The sequence below is a fragment of the Podarcis vaucheri genome (assembly GCF_965113315.1).
Source record: "Podarcis vaucheri genome assembly, chromosome: 10".
NCBI lineage: Eukaryota > Metazoa > Chordata > Lepidosauria > Squamata > Lacertidae > Podarcis > Podarcis vaucheri.
In genome coordinates this window covers 2,375,409-2,398,277 of record NC_138748.1, presented here as the reverse complement: position 1 = coordinate 2,398,277, position 22,869 = coordinate 2,375,409, and the positions used below count along the sequence as shown (strand labels likewise).

Here is a 22,869-nt window from a genome sequence, read left to right as displayed (position 1 = left end):
AGCCAGCAGAACGCATGAGGTGCTGGCATGGAGGTCCTTCATACAATTGTTCCTGTACACATTGTAAGAAACTGACGAATGTTACATAGCCCCATAGGGAGAACTGCTACTCACAAACATTTTTTACACTCCAGTTTTTCCCTTTAACATTACGATCACACCTTTTAAATCATAGACAGTATTTACTTCTTCTCCAGTTTTAATCTCGTCTTACTAACTAGACAAGCCCTATGTTATATCAGAGGTGCTTTCAGACAAAGCACCTTAAGAAAACTGGTAGCCTATAAGTGTTCATTGTAGGAAATAGTGCAGAAAGTACAGCAAGATCCATATCACTCAAAGCTCTCTGTCCTGATGTGACAGATGCTTCTTCAAGGCTGCTGCTACCACGAAAGGGCCCAGAAAGGATGGGGTCTCCTGGGTGCTTGAGTCACAAACTAACAGTTTGGAAGGCAGCTCTTCCCAGAAGTCAAGGACGTTCTTCAGGTAACCAGTCTGATCCTTTGGGTAAGTTGAATGAACGACCTAAATGGGAATGGCAATAAACTTCATCTTTCATTACCTCCCACATCTTTTATGAGGCAATTTCTCAGATCTGCATGGCGCCCTTATTGCTCTGTCCTCTTAATGTTCCATGGACAAAGGAGCTTGGAGAGAATGCAGAAGTCTGGGTCAAGGGTTAAAGCACTCTGCAGAAGGCTCAATCTGTACTGTAACCAGCAGTTCTTTGTTGAGGTTTTCGCAGTGTGTCTTTATACTCTTTTTTGTATCTCTGAATATATAATGTTAAGCTTGGTCTACACATACAGAGAAATGGAGTAAGTCCAGGGCTATCTCCAGCTTTGAGGGGGCCCTGGGCAAAGTGCCCTCTTGTGGGACTCTTTCTCCATTGTTGGTCTTTTGTGGGCTCACCTGGCAGTGGTGATGGGCAAACACAGGAAGATAGGAACTGCCTGAGTCAGACCACTGGTCCATCTCACTCAGTAGTGTTTCTCAAACTTTGTCCCCAGCTGTTGTTGGACTACAACTCCCATCATCCCTGACCACTTGCCCTGCTAGTTAGCAATGATGCAAGTTGTAGTCCAACAACAGCTGGGGACAAAGTTTGAGAAACACTGGTCTGCCGGGACAGGCACTGACTCTTCAGTATTCTAGACAGGAATCTCTCCCAGCCCTACCTGGAGATGCTGGGGATGGAACCTGGGACCAGATTGAACCTGCAAAGTAGATGGTCTACCACTAAACTATGGCCCTTTTCCATACCAGTGTTAGGTAGCTGAAGGCTGCCATTTTGTCAGGGACATGGCTGAATCGAACGCCTGCAAAGAGTCTGACTGGAGATGAAGGAATTGTTAGGATATTTCCGTTCCACCTTAAAAGGGAGCAGGCTTTGTAAGTCACAGAGTCTGCGCATGTCCTGTTCACAGGATGTTTATGTTCTGCTGTTCCTTTCGTTTTCTCAGTCGGTCGGAGTCACTGACACAGAACGGTCATGTTTTTCTTTGTTCTGTTCAATACTAAATAAAGTCTGAAAATAATGCTCTTCTGCGGTGCAACTTTTGGCTGTGCTTTTATCTGCTGATAAACAGTGTGCACAAACCCTGGAATGTGGCTAGGTATTTCCAGGAACTTCGTGTCGCTAACTGCTGGATCTGCCTGTCTACGGGAGATCGATGGACGTCCGGCAGCCGGCTTGGGGCCATGATGGACTATATCTCCCTGGCAGTATTCCCAACAGGAATGCCAGTACAGAGGGAGCCAGAGTCTTACTCTGGAGGCGTGGGAATGCCATCACAGACAGAGCAGGCGTGGGTTAGTTTGGCTTCCCTTCATCAAGAGTTCCCAGACTCAGATAGAGCAGCAGACTTGGGGAGCTCGCAGGCAGAGGGAGGGGAGGAGATAGATGGCATTGAGGGGGTTGCTATGCAACCAGGAGGGAGGCAGCGTTTAGAGGGCTCTTTGTTTGAGGGGGGGAGTATACCCACCTTCGCCCTGAACCAGAAGAGCTGAAAGGGTTAAAATGCAATGGAAGTACAAGAGAGGAAAGACTGGACTTTGGTACTCTTCATCCTGCGAAAGGGGTGGAGACTCAGAGTGACCAACTTGTAGTTAAGAGCGGCAAGCTCGGAGCTGCTCTCTGGATGTTAATTGCAAATAAATGTACTATAAAACTGCCAGAGACTCATTAATTCTTATCGGAGCTTGCTTGTCTGCCTGGGATCATTTCACATTTTTATTTCCTACAAGAATCCAGAGTGACACTATAACACAAGCATTATGGGAGATTAAAATGGCAGCTATATTCAGTCACCCAGTGCTGCTCAAACACTGAGCTGGAGATGAGGAACAGGAAGTCCAAAATGTCAGTGGAGGTCTCTACAAGAGCACCGGGCCCAGGGATGCTAGGTATAGATACTAACTCTGCCCTAGACTGCAGATGAGCATTAATTTGGAGAGGGTTTCTTTTTTTATTTATATTCAAAAGCTATCCAACAATAGAAGATAGGCATTCAATTTTTAATTCTACGCTATGCCCCCCAAAAATCCTGCAAGTAAAAATCTAGCACATCACCAAGAAAGTGTCTTGCCCAGCCCAGCATATTCTCTGTCTGCTGGTTTTCTACTTTTAGGAAAGGGTTTTTTTAAAAAAGATGCAGGGGAGGACTGGAAAATGGGGTTCTGCTACCTGAAGTGTAATGCATTACCTTCTACAACTAAGACTTCATGACTTTCCATCCTAATTTATATTCATACTGCTGCAAGTGTAGACCGGGTCTCAGAAACAGGGCTTCATATGAGACAAGTTCCTACATCCTTGTCTGTGCTGTGTGTAGATGTTTCTTACGGTTTGCCAGGAACATGACCCGCAGTATAAGTTTAATATACTGCTGACCATCAGTTTACCTCATTTGTGTTGCTGCCCCTTGAGAACCATTTGGAAGCTGAAACAAGAAGTTATTGGCAATGTAATTCCAGTGCCACTAAGGACTGCTTTGCTCAATGCATATTTTATTTGCTCTGCTCAGTAGTTGGACAGTTTATTCTAAGTATCCCTAACTCCTTTGCTGAAAGACTCACACCTACAATGACAAGAATCTGGTGGAAACTCAAGCTGCACTGCAGAAAATGAGTTATATAATGTAAATATTTGCAACACAGGCTATTGCAGTTCCAGACAGATGAATGTTGAATCAGATGTCTATTTTCTCCCTTTTGAAGTCAAGTCATGTGATTCTACTGACAGGTTGAGAATGCTGGATAAGTGGATACGTAGGTGGCGCTGTGGGTTAAACCACAGAGCCTAGGACTTGCTGATCAGAAGGTCGGCGGTTCGAATCCCTGCGACGGGGTGAGCTCCTGTTGCTCGGTCCCAGCTTCTGCCTGCCTAGCAGTTCGAAAGCACGTCAAAGTGCAAGTAGATAAATAGGTACCGCTCCGGCGGGAAGGTAAACAGCGTTTCCGTGCGCTGCTCTGGTTCGCCAGAAGCGGCTTAGTCATGCTGGCCACATGACCCGGAAGCGGTACGCTGGCTCCCTTGGCCAATAAAGCAAGATGAGCGTCGCAACCCCAGAGTCGGTCACGACTGGACCTAATGGTGCTTGGCAAGGAAAGCCACAGTGAAAGAGGGGGAATTGGGAAGGGAAAACATATGAAACCTACTCTCACTGTGGCTAAAACAGATAACAGGAAACTCTGGTTTCCCATTACATTTAGAATGGGCTACAGTGGTACCTCTGGATGCGCATGGGATCCGTTCCAGAGCCCCATTTGCATCCTGAAGCGAACGCTAGAGAAAGAGTGAAAGAGAAGCAAGCAACTGCCTGGTTCCAGTCAACGACTCATTTGTAAAATAAATCACAGTTCTACTTCATACACCCATATGAAGTCTGAATCAAGAAAAGTACCAAGGGCAGTGATGCCAACGTGAGCATGGCAAAGCCTAAAGGCCTCTGAGCATTCACAGCTGGTTGGCAATGGCATCATGGGAAATGTATTTCCACATGCCGAGAAAAACAGTTCTAGCCCAACACGAGGTGGGGGAGGTTGTGCCCCCTTACATGGTGCCCCCTTACATACAAGGGGAATTGTAGTAAACCTAGACTGAGGTGCCAGCTCTAAAAAGAAGTGTGTACACAATACTTTGCTTGTACTACTTTTTAAATAGGAGAGTGGGTGGTGATGTGGTCTAAACCAGCAAGCCTCTTGGGCTTGCGAATCGGTAGACTGGCAGTTCAAAACTGCTCGACAAAGTGAGCTCCCATTGTTTTGTCCCAGCTCCTGCCAGCCTAGCAGTTCAAAAGCACACCAGTGCAAGTAGATAAATAGGTACTGTTGTGGTGGGAATGTAAACGGTGCTTCCGTGCGCTCTGGCACTTGTCCCGGTGTCCCGTTGCACCATAAGCAGCATGGTCATGCTGGCCACATGACCCAGAAAGCTGTCTGTGGACAAATGCTGGCTCCCTCAGCCTGAAAAGTACTGTACCCCAGTTTGTCTAGACTTAACAGTTCAGGGGTCCTTTACCTTCACCTACCTACCTTTTCAACACTCTCTTTCTAAAACAACAAGCCTTCTACTTGCCTCCAATCTAAAGAATAATAATGCTAAGCCTTCTACATATTGAGATTTAAAAGAGAAACTTGATGAAAGTCTCTGCATTAAAAATGATTTAGGTTTAAGCATAGCTGTCAACTTTCAGATTTGAAAATAAGGGATCAGCAGCCTTACCTGTCCCTGGGAGCCTCAAAAATAAGGGATCAGCAGCCTCACCTGTCCTGGGGACAGTCTACAGGATATCTAACAATACAGGATAGCAGCGGGAAGCAGCGGGAAATGGAGCTGGAATAAGGGAATTTCCCGCCAAATAAGGAAAGGTTCACAGGTATGGGCTTAAGCGATTTCTAACTGCAGCTGGTTGGCCAAACCCACCTTCTACAGAGCCTCTGTGCCTCCCCCTGCCTGCATTTACTGCATAATTGAAACTATCCACCTGCTCCAAAGCCATTTTATCAACTGGGGTTTCATACAGGCATAGGTTCCCACTACAACCAACAGTGTTTTATGGTTATATGTAGGATGGCAAGACTCCCCTTGAGGTTCTGCAGCACAGCATTATATACCTCCCAGATCCATGCAATTTCCTCCCTCAGGCTATAGCAACCAGAGTTTTTTGTTCTCTTCCCAGTGTTTTCCTGGAGTTAAGTTTCCTTAACATTCTTACATAACTTGCCACAAGAATCAAAAAGCATAGATGAAAACATGAGTGTTTAAATTAAGCCTTTTCCTTGAACCTTGCTTTCTAAATATGTATTTTGTGCTTTCTAATGCATATTCCATGCACTTAGAAAAAGGCAGTTTAAAAGACAGGTTTCAGCTAGGCTGTGTAATGTTCCCTGGCATTACACCCTCTCTGAATTAATTCCATTATATTTATGCACGTTCCTCCCAAACCGTGGCCTGCAAAATAGGTTTTGTTTCTGTTTTGCCATTTTAGATGCTGACTAGGCCCTGAAGTTTTACCCACAGCGCCACCCGCGTTTTGAACACAGCAGCGCAGAAGGAGACATTCACATATCAATTCTCTGTTTGTGCTATCCCATTAATTTCAGCCAGGAGGTACTGTGCTGCAACTGTAAGGTGGTCTGCATTTTATTAGGCAAACTGGGCCATTTTCAAAGCTTTCAAAGTTAGAGCTGATACTTTAAAATTGACCTTGCCTTAAAACTTTCTCTCTCCCAGCCTGATTGCCAATTGTTTTCCTTCTGATATATGTGACACTGAGCTGCTAAACTGAACTGCTGCTCTGCATATTGACAAAGTGGTCTGGTTACAGTTATTGTACTGCACATCCAGGTTTTCCTGTTTTACAGATTCCATGTACAGGTCTGCTGTGGATAGTCATGAACCTGGTCTGCAGCCAAAGCGTAAATTGTATTTGGATGTCAAAGCCCTGCTCTATCATAGAACAATATATTGGGAAGGATCCTAAGGGACATCTAGTCCAACCCCCTACAATGCGTTGAGATTTCATAATCTTTGTAAAGATGAATTTTGCCTGCTCACACCTAAATGCAACCCTGCTTCCACAATTATTCTCTTACTATTTCCCTACGCTTATGATGGGCTACATATGATCTGTGCTAAATAAACAAAATGGTTAGGATCAGGCTAGGACCCATCTAGTCCAGCACTCTGTTCTCACCGTGGCCAACTAGATGCCCATGGCAAGCCAAGAAGCAGAACCTGAGGCAGCAGAACTCCCCACTCTTGCAATTCCCAACCATTGGCATTGCTCAAGAGCAGTGGCTCGCACCATTTTCCCACTTGAAAAATTATGAAGGTCTTGCCAGACCTGCTATTGACTTTTTTGCCTGTTGCAGCAATTGCAATGCTCTGTGCTAACTGCTATATGATTTTTAATTGTATTTTTATTGCTGCTCTTGTTTCTTATATTGCATTTTACTGTATTACAATTTGCATTCCATAGAATGCAAACCGCAGTACAAGAGCATACAACATAAGAACTAAAAGAAGCAATAAAAAAAGCAAAATTCAATATGAATATTTAATGAGGACATGCTGCAAACCATCTGAATGAAACTCACAGACCAATGGTGGTCCATGAACCACAGTCTTGGATGCCCTGTTCAAGGGCACTCTTTGCCAACATCAAGCTGTCCATGTAGTTTAGACTGCTACTCTCATCAGCTGATACAGCCAAGCTGGCTGGGGCTGCTGGGAGTTGGAATCCAAAATATCTAGAAGGTGCCAGGTTGGTGAAGCCTGTTCCAGAGGGTGAGAGGAGAAAGCTTTTACTAAACAGTAGGAAGAACTTATTGAAGGCATGAGCTGTTTGAGGATGGAACCAACTGCCTTGGCAGTCTTTTTGCACAGATTTTGCTTTTGCTTTATTATGTATTTTGTGCTTTCATTTTGTATTTTTATGTTGTGAACCACCCTATGACCTGCAGGTGATAAATAGTAGTAATACTATTACTAGTACTAATCCCTGAGGTCCCCTTCCAGCTACTACCATTCTATGGATGGAAAATTTTCTCCCAACTGCCAGTATTCTGGTTAATGACTGCAGAAGTGTGTTGGGGGAGGGTGTTGTTTTTTGGGGGGGTTGGTTGAAGGTGTTGCTGTTGGTTTTTGTATCTGGTGATTTACGTAGAAATAGTTCAGTTAAGTTGTGTGTTTCTCAATATTTTATTTATTGTGTCAGAGACCAGGCTGAGGAGAGCTACTCTGATGAAGAATGGTGGGGGTCTCCGCCTCCCCCTTCTCCTGACAAAGAATCCTGAAGCTGCCCAGGAGCAGTGGAGCAGTATAGATTTGGAGCAGTGGTTTACAGAGGGATATAGTTTGGAATACAACAGCTGGGCGGAACTGAGTGGGGAACAGCTAGGAGAAGAAGAACAGGGAGAGAGAAAATTAACAGATTCCCTTTCACTGGAAAGTGTCCAAGCGCTCAGTCCAAGGTCAAGGAGAGCAGAAATGGTAGCTACACAGAAGGCCAAATGGTTGCGAGATCAGGTTTCCAGACAAGTAAGTGACAAGGGTGGAAGCTGTTTCCCCAAAGCCTGACATATTGTTTCAGATACTTTTGTTATGTTGTCAGACTAAAGGGTGGAAATGCCCTCTCTTTTGCTGTGTGATCACCAAGCAAGAACAAAATTCAGCTCACTGCAGGGCTATAGACATCCATTTGGCCTGGATTACTTCCACACTGGAACTGAGTCCGTCCGTCCGTCCGTCCATCCATCCATCCATCCATCCATCCATCTCCAATAAGGACTAGACTAGATTTGTCCACACACAGAGCACAAAATGGAATGTTGAGAATAATGACACAAATAAACAACACCCAAAACTATATGAAATAGCACAAGACATTAAAGTTACTCAACTTATAAAAAACTTCACATATTACCCTTACTCAAATCTAATATATCCTAAACATTCACATTGCTTGACCTTGTGGTTTTGCTATAATTCCTCCTTTCTGTCAGCAAAATGTATATTCTTTTCTTGTGTTGCTGTAGCTGTTGTTGATATTGCCTTGTCTTGGCTCTCGTGCTTATCTCGTCTGCTGGGCCACTCATATCCCAAGGTCGTTTCCCACGAGAGCCTTCTCCTCAAGGAAAATTCCACTGTCCCAAAGCGTAGCAACTTTTAATTTACCCTCTAGAGGGAGCAAATCAAGATGTCCGCAAACAAAGGCAAAGAGTATTTAAAAAGCAAATTTATCGGGAGGCTTCTATATGTATATTGCAACACTTTCCCAATAGATAAAGTCCCAGCCTTCCCTGATATATTGTGTCCACAAAGTCCCAAAACTTTGTATCAAATAAGCAATGAGACTTCCACTTTGTTACTTTCACAAGAGTCTCAAGTCAGTTCAGTGTTCCTTTGTTCTAATAGCAGTTTGTGCCAGGTTGAAGGCTGCAGAGAGTTCCCTTTCCTTTAAGTTGGTCATGCAGCTTATAAAGTCACTTATTCCTCCCCTCTGCCCTGCAAGCTAGAGGGGATAGTCAAAGTCCAAATGTCGGATTCAAGCAGTTAAAAACAATATCCCATACGGATGCAGCTCAGTAACTTTCGTTGCTTTAATTGTCATGCAGTCGGGGGAAGGCAGACTTCCTTAATTTTCGCCTTTCCCGTTTTCAGCCTAATTTCAAGTAGTTTTGGCACGAATAGAGGTTCAATCTTACTCACGGGTCTTTTTTGTCCAGATTATTCAGGAAGGGAATCGGCGCTCTCCACTAATGGCGACGCGGCTTCACCCTGCGGGCTGGGTAGCGATTCTCAGCACCGCGCTCCCCGTTGTCGTTCCGGAGCCTTTAAAAAGGCTCTTTCTGCGGTAAAGGGGGGCGCTTCAGGTGCCCACCGAATCTCCTTGTTCACAGGCTCCGTTCCTGTGATTTTAGGGGTCCCCCGCTTGCCGTAGCGGGTCAGACCCGAACTCGCAGAGCCGTCCTCTCTCCGGAGCTCGGAGAGGGAGCAGCCATTAGCGCTGGCGCCGAACCGGAAGTCGATATTTTTATTTTCTTTTTCATACAGTAATTTAAAGTCACCAGTACAACAAAGACGAAATGAATACAGCAAAACATTTAAACTAAACACACAAGCTATCAAAACTACAGACTACAAAGAGCAAAAAAGTCCAGCATGTAAATGCATGAAAAGTAGCAACACAAACCTTTGAGCACCCTCAGAAAAAAGAACTGTGCTTGTCTAGCTCAGCATCGATGGAGAAGTTGCTGGTTATGACAGAACCCAGGTAGACAAAATTGTCTCACCTCAAGCGTGTGAACACCAATGCTGAGTGATTGCAAACACTTCTTGAAGCAGCCCAAGAGCCTTTTGCCAATCTTGGCTGGTATGAAAACAATGGTCTTACCTGGACAGAGATGGTTTTGCCCCAGTTAGCCATGAGTTGGTATTCTCCCAATTGGACTACTGCAATGCACTATGTGAGGCTGCCTTTGAAAATAGCCTGAAATCTTCAGTTAGTTTAAAATATGGATACAAGACTGTGAACTGGGACTGGGTGCTACATACAAGCATAGCACACCATTTTCACTGGCTCTCAGTCCATTTCTGGTCATGATTCAAGGTGCTGATTTTGACCTTTAAGATCTTGGAAGCAGGATACTTGAAGGACTGCCTCTGCTCCGTGTGGCAGGTGGCTTATAGGTGAGAAGCCTTTGCGGTGGTGCTTCTCCAGCTGTGGAATGCCCTTTGCACTGAGGCTCACCTGGAATCTTCTTTGGTACAATTTCAGTCTCAGGTAAAAAGCTTTTTAAATTTCCCTTTTAATCTGTTTTAGCTTTTTGTTTGTATGTTGCTCTTCCCCTCCACAACGTGAGTGTTACGCTGTATTTAGATTTTATTCTTACCTCGTGAGCCACCCAGAGATTTTAGTAATAGGTTGGTATAAATAAATGAATGTTCGCACACCACTGTCAACTTCCTGGGATGGAGGAACTAAATTTGGGACAGCAGGATTTCTTCTCCAACATTGTGTTTTTCTTTATTTGCTATATATCAGTCACAAACAGTGATTCATATACAGCAGTTTTTTAACCATCCCCCAGAGACCAAATGTCTATTTAATTACATTTAACTTTTAGGTCATTTCAGTTTCTAAACAAAGGTTTCCTCCACAAATCACCATGTGCTCTTGGTAACCTATAACCATGTTCTATCAAAGTTATGTATATAATGAAACTATGCCAGGCTGATTGAAAAGCAGTGATTTTCTTGTCCAACTCTCTTGTACATGGGTTGTCATGATTTCCTGTAACAGTTTCTATTCATGCAGCATTTGAAAGTCACCTATTCAGATGCATACATTTATTTCATCCCTCTCAATCAAAACACTCTCTCTTTGCCACTACCAATATGCTAGTCTTGACACACAGTGCTAATGTACCAGCCTCAGTGTGATTGTTCTTTCAGAAATGACCAAACAAAAACCCACAAAAACAAACAAAGAGAAAAAGAGGATTTCTCTAAGGACCCTAACTTCAAGCATTGCGAATGGCAAACATGACCATCTTTATGAAACAGACAATTTAACATTAGGTGCAGAAAAAAATCATACAGGGAAATTAAATGGAAATGTCCATCTGCCTCTGCAAATTCTGCTTTATAGTAACTCCGGAATTCAATTACCAGCAAACTGAAAGACACTGACCTCTAGCCTTGCCTCTAGGTCTTCCATGTGCTGTCGTCTGCTTGTGTGCTCTGACTGCAGCTTTTCAATGGCTCGACTGCTGTTAGGCTCTTTGGAGATGAGCTGTTGGAGAAAGAGGAAAATTATTCCTAAGAGAGAAGGAAAGGAGTCCAACAAAGGGAGGATGTAAAGCCATTATTAGCTATTTTATACATAATCTCTAGTGTGCTGCCAAATCATGTCTAGCCACCATGTATAATGCTACAGCAAAACAAAAGCCTCTTTCAACCAATCACACAGCAAAGCGTTACCCATTACCTGCCATTTTTTCTAATTATTGATGGGAACCCCTCAATATAATTTTAAGGAGGCAGAATTAGTAAAGAACAAAAAACTAACAAATTATTTTTAAGACGGGTTTTGATGTTTAGAATGAAGTACTTCAAAATTGGAATACTGTTATTAGTGGACAGAAATGTTATATCTGGCAACTAATATGCCCCTTTGGTTTCAGACAGTACATGGATAGTAAAAAGGTAAAGGTACCCCTGCCCGAACGGGCCAGTCTTGATAGACTCTGGGGTTTGTGCGCCCATCTCACATCTATTGGCCGGGGGCCAGCGCTGTCCGCAGACACTTCCGGGTCACGTGGCCAGCGTGACAACGCTGCTCTGGCGAGCCAGAGCCGCACACGGAACGCCGTTTACCTTCCCGCTGGTAAGCGGTACCTATTTATCTACTTGCCCCCGGGGGTGCTTTCGAACTGCTAGGTGGGCAGGCGCTGGGACCGAGCAGCGGGAGCGCACCCCGCCGCGGGGATTCGAACCGCCGACCTTTCGATCGGCAAGCCCTAGGCGCTGAGGCTTTAGCCCACAGCGCCACCCGCGTCCCAACACATGGGCGTCCCAACACATGGATAGTAGGCAAGTCTAAAAGCCCGGACACAAATTTTCATGGCCCTCCAGAAGATCTGGTGGCTCATTTAGCAGAAGTAATGTACCGGGTATTTAGCGTTAACTCTGGAAGTGTATATTCAATTCTGACCAAACTAAGCATCCTAGAGCAAAATATACGTCAATATGACCCCACCCCCCAAGATCACAGAATCATAGAATTGGAAGGGATCCAAGGGTCATCCAGTCCCTGCAAATATGACCAAAAACCTTCACACACACCCTTAATCAATCATATGAGACTCTACTAGGCCACAGACTAATTTTATACTTATAATATGCAAGATTTCTAATATTTCTAATACTAAAATTCCTCTTTGTTTTCAGGCAAGTGGTGTGAGGAACAAAAGCTGAACATGTCATGAAGCTGAAGCATCATCATTGTGGAAAGTAGAGATTTCTGGTCTCTGCTTCAAAGAAAGACAACAAATTACAAATAATGTCAATGGAGAAGAAACATGAATCAGTTGATGCTATGACTGATCCTGTAGTAGCACCATTTTTATGGGATGTGTTTGTTATGCCAGATTCAAATAAGTGTTTAATTATTTCAAAGTATGAAGGTTACATACAAAATCTTGACATTTTTGCTGAATATGGTGAGCTTCCAACAGTTTAAAGAAATTTGGATCAATTGGATTATGGAAGTGGACTTTTGTAAACCCAGTAGCACATGCACCCCTCCCATCATCAGCTGTTGTTGACCAAGTTCACAGTGAAAATAACAAAATTGGCACCAACTCTGCCTTTGCTCCAGGACAGCAAAACCACTTTTTGTTTGGGGGGCATTATCAAATTGTTTCTACCAGTCATAAAGCTGTACTTTCAGAGTTTTTCAATGGAAGGGTGAGATATAGTTTTAAGAAACATATACATAACCGGGCACAACACCTTTGGCTTTGTTGTCTGCTCTTCGCTCATACTGTAAGGGGAGCATAACTCAATTTCCTGTTCCTCCAGTCCCCAAATTAGAAAAGCTGAGCACCAGATGTCATCAATCAACACTTTATTACAGTTGTAGACCAACATAGAGCACCAGATGTGTCCATTCATAAGAAGAAGAAAAGGTTTGATGGCTTTGATTGTACATGCTAAAGTATACATAGACATTGGAATGATCTAGGTAAAATCTGACATTTGAGAAGTCAAATCTTTATAGGTGCAAAATTATAGAAGAAAAGGCATCGTTAAAAATGTGGCCATTTACAAGCAACAATGTGATGCAAACAAATCCATGAGCAGGGTTAACCTCACAGAAAACTCTAAAATGTAGGGGGAAATACATACTAGCTGGTTGGATATATTGGTTTTATTATAAAATTCACCATATATTAAATCTGTTCCTGCAATAGCTTTCCTCTTATGTTTGCCTAATAAATCCAAATAGAGCCTTTTATTACAGACACTTGACTGGTTATGTTTGGCTTAGTTTACAACGTTTTGTTTAGCAAGCTTTTGAGGTAAGGCCTTGGTGAAGCAAAATTAAGATTTTATTACAAAACTGTAAAAGAAAATGAATAGTGAAATGTCCTGCCTAAACTGTGGGAAGATAATTAGCACAGGAATTTAATGCTGTTGAATATTTCATCACTGACACATTATTGCTGGGTGGATATTTTTTTAAAACCATAAAATATTGGTTTACATTTTTACTGTACAAAACATATCTGAACTTATTCTTCCAGTGAACATCAGTGCTATTTCATTAAAAAGTAGGTGCACAAGATGAGAAAGCAACATTATCTACCATGTTAAAGGTCTAAGTAGTGATTTTTTTTTTTTACATACCCACCCCTCCATGTAGACTAAATATTTGTGCCAAACTTAGACATTTTCACACTTGAAGTGAAAATGCTAGTGGCAGAGTGCTTATGGTGTGGTATATCTATTTTGTACTTAGGTATTTGTACCTGAGTGCAAAATATAGCATGATGCTCACTAGGGAGAAAAGGTTACTTGGTAATAGGGAGATCCCACCTAGCTGGGGATATTGGGAAGAGTGTAGGATCCTGAATGTAACCATACAATCCAAGAGGATTCATTTGGTGAGCTGTATTTATATAGAAATACTTATAACAGTGCTTTTTTCTGGAGGGTACTCAAGGGTACACAGTACCGGCATCTTTTTTTCTGGAAGAAAAGCACTGGCTAAAACTGTGGCACTTGCTGTAACAACTTCATGATGAGTACCAGACCTTTTTTTCCTAGAAGGAAAACGCTGCTTATAAACCTCAAAGCATTTATTGCGACACACAGAGGGCTTGCCTATACCACCCCACACACAGCTCTCGGTTTAGATCAGGATAGGGAGCTTGTGGCCCTCCAGATGATGCTTGATTCCATTCCTAACAACGCCAGCCAACAAAGCCAATGATAAAGGTTGTTGAGAACTGTAGTCCAACCACAGAACTGTTGAGAACTGTAGTCCCACCGCCATTGAGACCCTTTCCCCACTTCACAGATGTCAGGCAAAAGTCAAAAGTCAACACACCCAGCTAGTGTGAGAAACATTTTAAAGAGGCACAAAGCAAGGCAGGAAGAAAGAAAAGCTCTTGCCCTACAGCGAAAGTGGGCGGGGAGGTTGCTTCTACTGTGACCTTAAGAATTTGTTTATACAGGTGGGCTCACCACCTCATGAATGCAGAATCAAGTGGTGAGGTCGGTATGAATAGGCCAACACAGATCTAATGCCAGAAATAGAGGTCTCATATCAGCTCAGATGCAAAGCTTTCTTGTTCCCATATATATCTATGAGTCATCGTGTAGAGTGATAAACATGCATAAGAACTAGAGAAAATCACATTTCTCTTGCAACCATTAATATGCACCATATAAATAAAGAAATATACTTAATGACTCATACTCTCCTCTGCTCTGCTGGCTGGTAACTTGAAGTTCATAACCAAACAATGGTTTACTAAAGCAGCAATGAGTATCAGGACCAAACACGCCTGCCTCCTGTGGCGCACTGACTTCAGAACAAAGATCCCAAGGACTGGCTTTCTGCGTCAAAAATCCACGTCACAATGGGATAAAGGAAGACATTCCTGTCAAGAGCGGTTTGAGTTAAAGTAAAAAGGAAGCATTCTGGGAAGTTTTTTTGGAGTTTAATTTTCATAAGGTTAATATCTCTCACACACAATAATGTAGGAATAATGATGCAGACGTGACTATGGATTTAAATGGAATAATTTGCAGTGGTGTTGTAAAATATGGGTGGGATGGAATTCACTTGCTGCCTGCAGAAACAATGGCTTCTTTTAAAAATTAATTTCTGAAAATGAATGCAGCAACTTGGTAGATGGCTTCAAGAGATTTACAATCAGATACACAGTTTATCACCCCTGCAGGGCACTACTACAAATCCAGATGCATGTTTAAAAGTACACAACGATGAAGGCTGCCAACCGCAACTCACTCACTATGGAGTAAGCCTCATTGAACAGAGTGTGACTTGCTTCCGGATAAACATGCATGGGATTATACAGCCTGAGAATTTTGAGGGTTATTTCTCCTGTGCCACAAGTATGGACTGTTAGTGTGTGTGGAGCTCTCAGAATTTTTTTCTGCATTTAGCCAACATGATTTTTATTATTTTTATTCCACACCCTGTAACATTTGGTATGTGTTTGACAAAGGAAATTGTCATGGGAGAGGATATGTAAATGCCTGAGTAATATTAACAAGGAGCAAGTATGAAGCATGACTGTACATCAGATTCAGATCCATCAAAGGGAGACCCACATTATGGCTGCACTATTAACTTGCTTACTGAAAAACGGTGAAGAAGAAGAAGAAACCCTATTCATTACATAGTTGGGCAACTATTGCATTAGGATTAGTTACAGAGCTTGCTGGAATTCAGATGGTAAACTCCTCAGAGAAGAGACATGACTCTTTTTGCTTCAAAATGAAATTCAGCTTTGCCTGCAAATCTGAGCTGCCTAGATAGAGACTGGGAAACAGGAAATCATAGAATCGTAGACTTGGAAGAGACCACCAGTCATCGAGTCCAACCCCCTGCAGTGCAGGAAACTTTCAACCAATGTAGAGCCCAAACCCACAACCCTGAGATTGAGTCTCAAGCTCTTCCCAACTGAGCTATCCAGTTCATCCACTCAATATAGTTTATTTTCCCTTTTTAAAAATTAATTAAACAAACAAACAAACAAACAAACAAACAAACAAACAAAACACCTCTACTAATCTGAAATTGGCATGCAGGTGGCGCTGTGGTCTAAACCACAGAGCCTGGGGTTTGCCGATCAGAAGGTTGGTGGTTTGAATCTCCTTGACATGGTGAGCTCCCGTTGCTCGGTCCCTGCTCCTGCCAACCGAGCAGTTCGAAAGCACGTCAAAGTGCAAGTAGATAAATAGGTAATGCTCCGGCGGGAAGGTAAACACCATTTCCGAGCGCTGCTCTGGTTTGCCAGAAGCAGCTTTGTCATGCTGGCCACATGAACCGGAAGCTGTATGTGGATAAACGCTGGCTCCCTCAGCCAGTAAAGCGAGATGAGTGCCGCAACCCCAGAGTCGTCCGCGACTGGACCTAACGGTCAGGGGTCCCTTTACTTTGAATCTGAAATTATGGTCAAGTCTATCTCCCAGACACACATTGAAAAAGAATCCCTATGGGACAAGCTCAGACACAGCCCAGCGTAAAAGGCAAACCTTAACTTCGCTTCTCCTATTCTGGAATGGTTGCATCTGATGACACAGGACTTGCTCTTGCATATTTACAGTCTAAAAATGCAACATGGGTTGGATGAATATGTAGGTAAAAAAGTAAAGGACCCCTGGATGGTTGTCCAGTCAAAGGCGACTATGGCGTTGTGGCGCTCATCTCACTTTTCAGGCCGAAGGAGCCGGTGTTTGTCCACAGACAGCTTTCCAGGTCATGTGGCCAGCAGGATTAAACCACTTCTGGCACAATGGGACACTGTGATGGAAACCAGGGCACATGGAAACACTGTTTACCTGCCTGCCGCAGCGGGAAGAATATGTATACTCAGTTTGGAGGAAGATGCAGATTCCACCATGCATATGCCGGATCTCTCTCTTTTGAAGGAAGAGAAAATTCTAATGAAAGAGTTATGGCAGATATGGCAGTCATGGCAGATGAAACTATTTGAGTATTTAGAACTTGCAAAGATGACAGAAATAATTAGGAATAAAACAAATCAAAAGTTTAAAAAAGAGTGGGTGTTATAGAGTGTATTTAAAAAAAACATTGTTCCCAAGTAAAAGCTTTAATGTGTTTCGATTAATCTTTGCAAATTATATGACAGACAGACAATGTATTTCATACAATACCGGTGAATTATAAGGTGAAAAAGGATGAAGTTAAAGAAGGAAGAAAGGACTTACAGTGAGGTGGATGGAAGTTACATTCAATGAGAAGGTTATTTATTTGTGATTTAATGTATCGGAGACATATGATGTTGAATCTTTTTATCATGTATTGGTTTCTCGTGATTTTCTTTTCTTTTCTTTCTTTCTTTCTTTCTTTCTTTCTTTCTTCTTTTCTTTTCTTTTCTTTTCTTTTCTTTTCTTTTCAACAACGAATGGAATAGTTGTAATACTTAATAAAATCAATAAAGAGCATTTAAATCCCTCCCCTCAAAGTAGTCAACCTTCTTCAGTTTCTTCTCATGTTATCTTATCAATTATTACGACCATAGTTCTTTACAGAGTAACTTCAGCAAAAAGAGTCATGTCTCTTCTCTGAGGAGTTTACCATCTGAATTCCAATATTGGGCGAAGCAACAGAAGAAAGAAGGAGCTTAGGAGAGGCAACTGTGATAAGCTAGTCTGATGTGCTAGATTGAGTCCTGGACTCAGACGTGATCAACACACACAGCAGAATGTGAGGTGGTAAGATGGACTGTACCACTTCAGATACACAATGCTCGTGGTAGGAATCACATTTTTTATGCAATAAATTCAAATAAAATTGAAAATACAAAACTTCCAGGCTAGGCTAACATATCTTTGATGTGTGAGGTTTGTTTGTTTGCATCCCCACCTGCAGCCTGGGGAATAGAACTTCTTGTACCACCTCATGAACATGCATGTGTAGATCAGGTCTTTGACTGGGTTATCAAGGCTAAAAGCCTCACTCAGACATCAAATTTAGGCCAGTCAGGATTTACCAGCCAAACCTACCTCACAGGGAGCATAATATGGGGTAATGTCACATAGCTCACCATTAGCAGCTCACAGGAAGGACCCCCCCCCCGCCCGTGCTGGGTGCACGCCCCTGCAGGCACCACACCACGCCCCCAGGATGTGTGCCAGCCCACCCCCACCTACTCTCCACCCCCCGGTGCTAGAGCTTGAAGCTCTGCCACTGGCCTCCAGTGCTGTCCAGTGTATCATAGGCATCCACGGCATTCATTCGTTCGTTTGTTCATTCATTCACTCACACACACACACACAGAAAAAACAAACATCAAGGCCTGTTTCAGAGCCTGGGAAAACTCCTCTGGGATCCTCCAGATGTTTCAGTGGACTCCAGTAATAGAAGTCTACAGAAACTGTTCCAGGGTGGCAGCAGGGGCAGAGGAAGAGGAAGGGGGCTGCAGTGGGTGCAGACAGCCCCAGGTGTCACCACTGGGGTGTGTGACAAAATGCTGGGCGGCACTCACTATGGGGCCTGCAGTGCGCCCAAGCCACACATCTCTCCTGAGAGAGACACGGTGGGTTGGGTGCCGCAGGCTCTGCGCTGCCCAAACGGCCCACCTGCTGCCTCCCCCCCCCCAGCTGTAGGGCGGCTGAGTGGGAGAAGGCAGGCAGACTTTGGAGGCCCTGTCACTATGAGCAGCTCACCCCACCCCTGGGCGCGCCACCCCAGGTGCCCAAGCAGTTTCCTCCACCCCTGGGTGGAAGCAGGCAGTTTTCCTCCCTCCCTAAAACAAATTCCTGTACAAACTGATTTGGCAAGGAAGGTGAATATGGCAGATTTATTTATTTCCTGTCTTTATGTATATCCCACCAATTTCCATCCTGAAACCCAAGGTGTCACACCTGAGGAAGTCTCCCATCTAGGCACTGACTTGCTTACACAGCAACGAGGTCTTGTGTGCTTTTTTTTAAAAAAATGATTTTTATTAAATATTTTTTTGGGGGTTTACAAAAGTACATGCATTTTCTCTTTTTCAGGTTGTGATGTCTTTTCCATAGGTCAATTACTGAGCATCCCACGGGATCTTTGATGGTTTTGTTGTGAGAACATCAGTCAAAGACATTTAAACCTATTTTTCCAGCTGTGAAAATGTACATCTTCTCTCCCAAATTCTTAATCATCTTACAGCTGCAATGACTACACATTTGTACAATTTCATAGAAAACTGAAGATCAGAACTGGAGGCTAGTGAAAGAACAAAATGGCATTCTGAGGATGGAATTGTTATCAGCAGGTAGGAAGCAACTCAGGGAAGCTGCATTCCCCTGATATTGCAGGTGAAGCTAAGAGAGCTGGGGCACCATTGAAATGCTCAAAGCAACTAGAGTGTGTCTCTGGGCATTTAGAGCTGAAGCTGTAGCAAAAGCAAACTGTCTAAGTAAAAATAACCCTCCACCAACTGCTGATTTATTCATCACCATGCTTTCTATGGGGTTTTCATTTCCAATGGACTACATGATATTTCACAAAGTTACACTGAGAAAAATTAATATATTAAGTTCATAGACAGCTTATGGATCACTTCCCATGTTATTTTAAAATAGCCACTCCTGGGTGGGGGTGAGGGAAAATATTGCCTAAATTGCAAATGAGTGTCCATAAGGTGGTTATGAATACAATATTTAAAAGTCCACATTTTAATACTAAGCCAAGGAGCTTTCTAACATAAGCATAGCACGGCACAAGCTTTTGTGGGCTAAACTATAGTCAAATGGTTCATCTGTTGATTGGCTTGGATAGATTCCTACCTTGTTGCCAAAAACAAGCATTAAACCAGAAAAACTGCTTCTAAGTCAGTTTACCATGCATTAACTTCCTTCAAATGTAACAATAAGCCATGGTTTATGCCACAAACTACCCAGCACCTGCAGTCCTTCATAGGAGCCCATAGGCAGGGACAACCCAGACTGGCAACCCTGCCATACACTTTATGGCCTCTTGGCAATGTGTGGCTGCACTTTGGTCAATTGCTTCCACTTTCCTCTTCCCTTGGTGTGAATGGGAGCAACAATCAATCGCCTTCAACAAACCAGTCACCTTCTCAATCCAGCCCGTGGACGTTCCGGGAATCAGCGTGTTTTTACATGAGTAGAATGTGTCCTTTTATTTAAAATGCATCTCTGGGGTATTTGTGGAGCATAGGAATTCGTTCATTGTTTATTATTATTATTTTATTTTTTCAAAATATAGTCCAGCCCACTACATGGTCTGAGGGATGGTGGACCGACCCATGGCTGAAAAAGGTTGCTGATCCCTGAACTAGACAAACCAAGATGCCCCCCCCCCCGCTGACTTAGAAAAACTTTTGAAAATAAGGGCTTTTCTTTAAGCAGCTCTGAAAATGAAAGTGCTGAGTGAATGTAAATGAAGCTATTGTGTGGTCTCTAGGTAACATGGATGTTGTGTCGTCTGCCAGTGTATGGTACAGGAAAACAGGCATCCTGTTTGTTTGGGTGTTCAGTGTTGTTTGTTCCTATTCTGGTCTCATGGAACAAGGGAGACAAAGTAAGTATCGCAGTACCTTCTTTAACTGTGCCAGCTTTGTTAGAAAAATCATTTCTCCAAGTAGAAACCGTTTGAACATTGGTAGCAACCTTAACTGCAGGAAATGTGATCTATCATAGATCTATCATAGTGTTGTTAAAGCTTCTGTGTTCTTGGAAACAGTAGACTTATGACTTTCTGCACCCAAGATAATTTAGGAGGTTCTGTACAGGCTTGTTGTGGGGCGGAAAGGAGCAAGGTAAGAGAATACTGACAGAAGTGTTATTTCACAAATAATATGCCTTTTCTTGTTCAAGTCTATTTTCCATGTGAATTTAGTAATAGATGGGTTTGCTATTCCTGCATGGTTATATATGACTGAATAGGTGAAAGCAAAGTATTAAGCGTACCAGTGTGCAGTTGCCATGTGTGCCTTTTAATGCATTTTTTTGTTCAAGAATGTTGGTAATTGTCACAGTACATGAATCTTCAGCAGAATTGATGAAGCCAAGTCTGGTGCTTAGCCTACAGGGACGAGCTTAGTTTTCTCAGTCCCATACTTAAGATTATTCCGTGTTTTGAATAAGGAATCTTTTAAAGAATGTTGGCAAAACTGAAGGATAATGATCTTCATTAGGATGTATATGCCTTGCAGTGGTCAGCGTTAAATTCAAACAAATGGTATTTTCAGGGCACCTCTCAGGTGGGCGCCATTGGCATTCTAAGAGAATGCCACTGTATTCTGCTCTGGTCAGACCTCACCTGGAGTACTGTGTCCAGTTCTGGGCACCACAGTTCAAGAAGGACACTGACAAACTGGAACGTGTCCAGAGGAGGGCAACCAAAATGGTCAAAGGCCTGGAAACGATGCCTTATGAGGAACGGCTAAGGGAGCTGGGCATGTTTAGCCTGGAGAAGAGGAGGTTAAGGGGTGATATGATAGCCATGTTCAAATATATAAAAGGATGTCACATAGAGGAGGGAGAAAGGTTGTTTTCTGCTGCTCCAGAGAAGCGGACACGGAGCAATGGATCCAAACTACAAGAAAGAAGATTCCACCTAAACATTAGGAAGAACTTCCTGACAGTAAGAGCTGTTTGACAGTGGAATTTGCTGCCAAGGAGTGTGGTGGAGTCTCCTACTTTGGAGGTCTTTAAGCAGAGGCTTGACAACCATATGTCAGGAGTGCTCTGATGGTGTTTCCTGCTTGGCAGGGGGTTGGACTCGATGGCCCTTGTGGTCTCTTCCAACTCTATGATTCTATGATTCTAAGAATAACAAACAAAACATGAGATGTGGGATCACCTAAAAAGGTATGGAATATACATTTTGACCACAGAAATGAGGCCACGAGATCAAGCAATGTAAGAGTCAGCAATAGATATGGGCAGAAATAAATATATAGAATCATGTCAAATGAATAAAGATGCTAAAGAAGTCATCAATGAATGAAGAGAGGGACTTAGGGACTGTTCTAAATCACCCACAAATATGTTGGCATGCTCTGGAGCAAGGCAACTACCCAACACAGTGCCCTGAACCCAAATCTGTGACATTTTGCTGCTGAGCACTGCCAATTTGTCCTTACCTCACAACCGTTTCAGTTTGGGGAGGAATGGGTTGGATCGGAGTAATTTTAATAAGGAAAATGGTGCAGGGAGAAAGAGTCAACTCCCTCGCCCTCAGGTCTTATCTGGACTGGCCCTTCTCCAAAGCCAGTGTTTAAAATAAATATAAAGAGACAGATGCATTTATACAACTTCAGATTAACATGTAGTTTGACCTTATCATTATGGAAGGTGCAGAATCAGAAAACATCAGACAATGCAGAGGTGGATTTAGGGCAGCTCAACTGGTTCCCCCGCCCTGGAAGGTGAAGGGGGGGGGCACATCGAATGATGGCCTTGCACAGAGTGCCACTAAAAACTGAAAGACCAAAGTCCACCCCTGGACAACGCAATAAAGTTTCACCATGATTGTCTTCTATATCTTTTCCTTACATGCAGGCCACATGCAGGCCATTGCCAAAAAAGGGGACACGATAGGATACAAATTAGCATGCCTAGATGCAAATTTAGAAATAACTATTATCATTTAAACACAAATACACTATACAGCAATGGCTGTTGGGGCAGCGCTGCTTACCTGGCCTCCCATTGCTGCCATGGCATTGCGTATCAGGAAGGCAAGGGACAAGGTGTTTGTTAATGAGGATGGTGTGGTACAAATGCACCAGCAGGAACACCGGAGTGGCTCTGACACTTGTGCCACACTGACCCCTCATCCCTCCACACAGGCCACATCTGTGATGATGACAGGAGGTCGGGCAACCAGACCTATCCCACCAACTGCCACAGGCTTATGACCAAGTATGATGGAAAAAGTTGAAATTGCAAATTGTGTAGTCAGCATTTGTTTTATGTTAGAAAGCTGAAAGGGGGAAAGCAAAACTAAATCCCATTCAGGTGAAAGGCAGCAACTAGGTGCACCATTGTTATAGCAACTTATACCAGATACATGGAAAAGTCTCAAAATGAAATCGTTGTAAGCTTGCAGGAATGAGCCTCAT

The 22,869-nt window shown here is 43.2% G+C and overlaps 1 long non-coding RNA gene across 1 annotated transcript in view; it reads right to left on the bottom strand.

The window, feature by feature from the left end:
- Nucleotides 1-6,693: 6,693 nt before the first annotated feature.
- Nucleotides 6,694-22,869, bottom strand: part of LOC309541916 — a 61,682-nt gene continuing 45,506 nt past the window's right edge. Inside the window, exons 2-3 of the long non-coding RNA XR_014224000.1 lie at nucleotides 10,701-10,802; nucleotides 6,694-6,781 (exon numbers count right to left, since the gene is read on the bottom strand). This is a non-coding gene — a long non-coding RNA (uncharacterized lncRNA). The remainder of the gene's footprint in view (nucleotides 6,782-10,700; nucleotides 10,803-22,869) is intronic.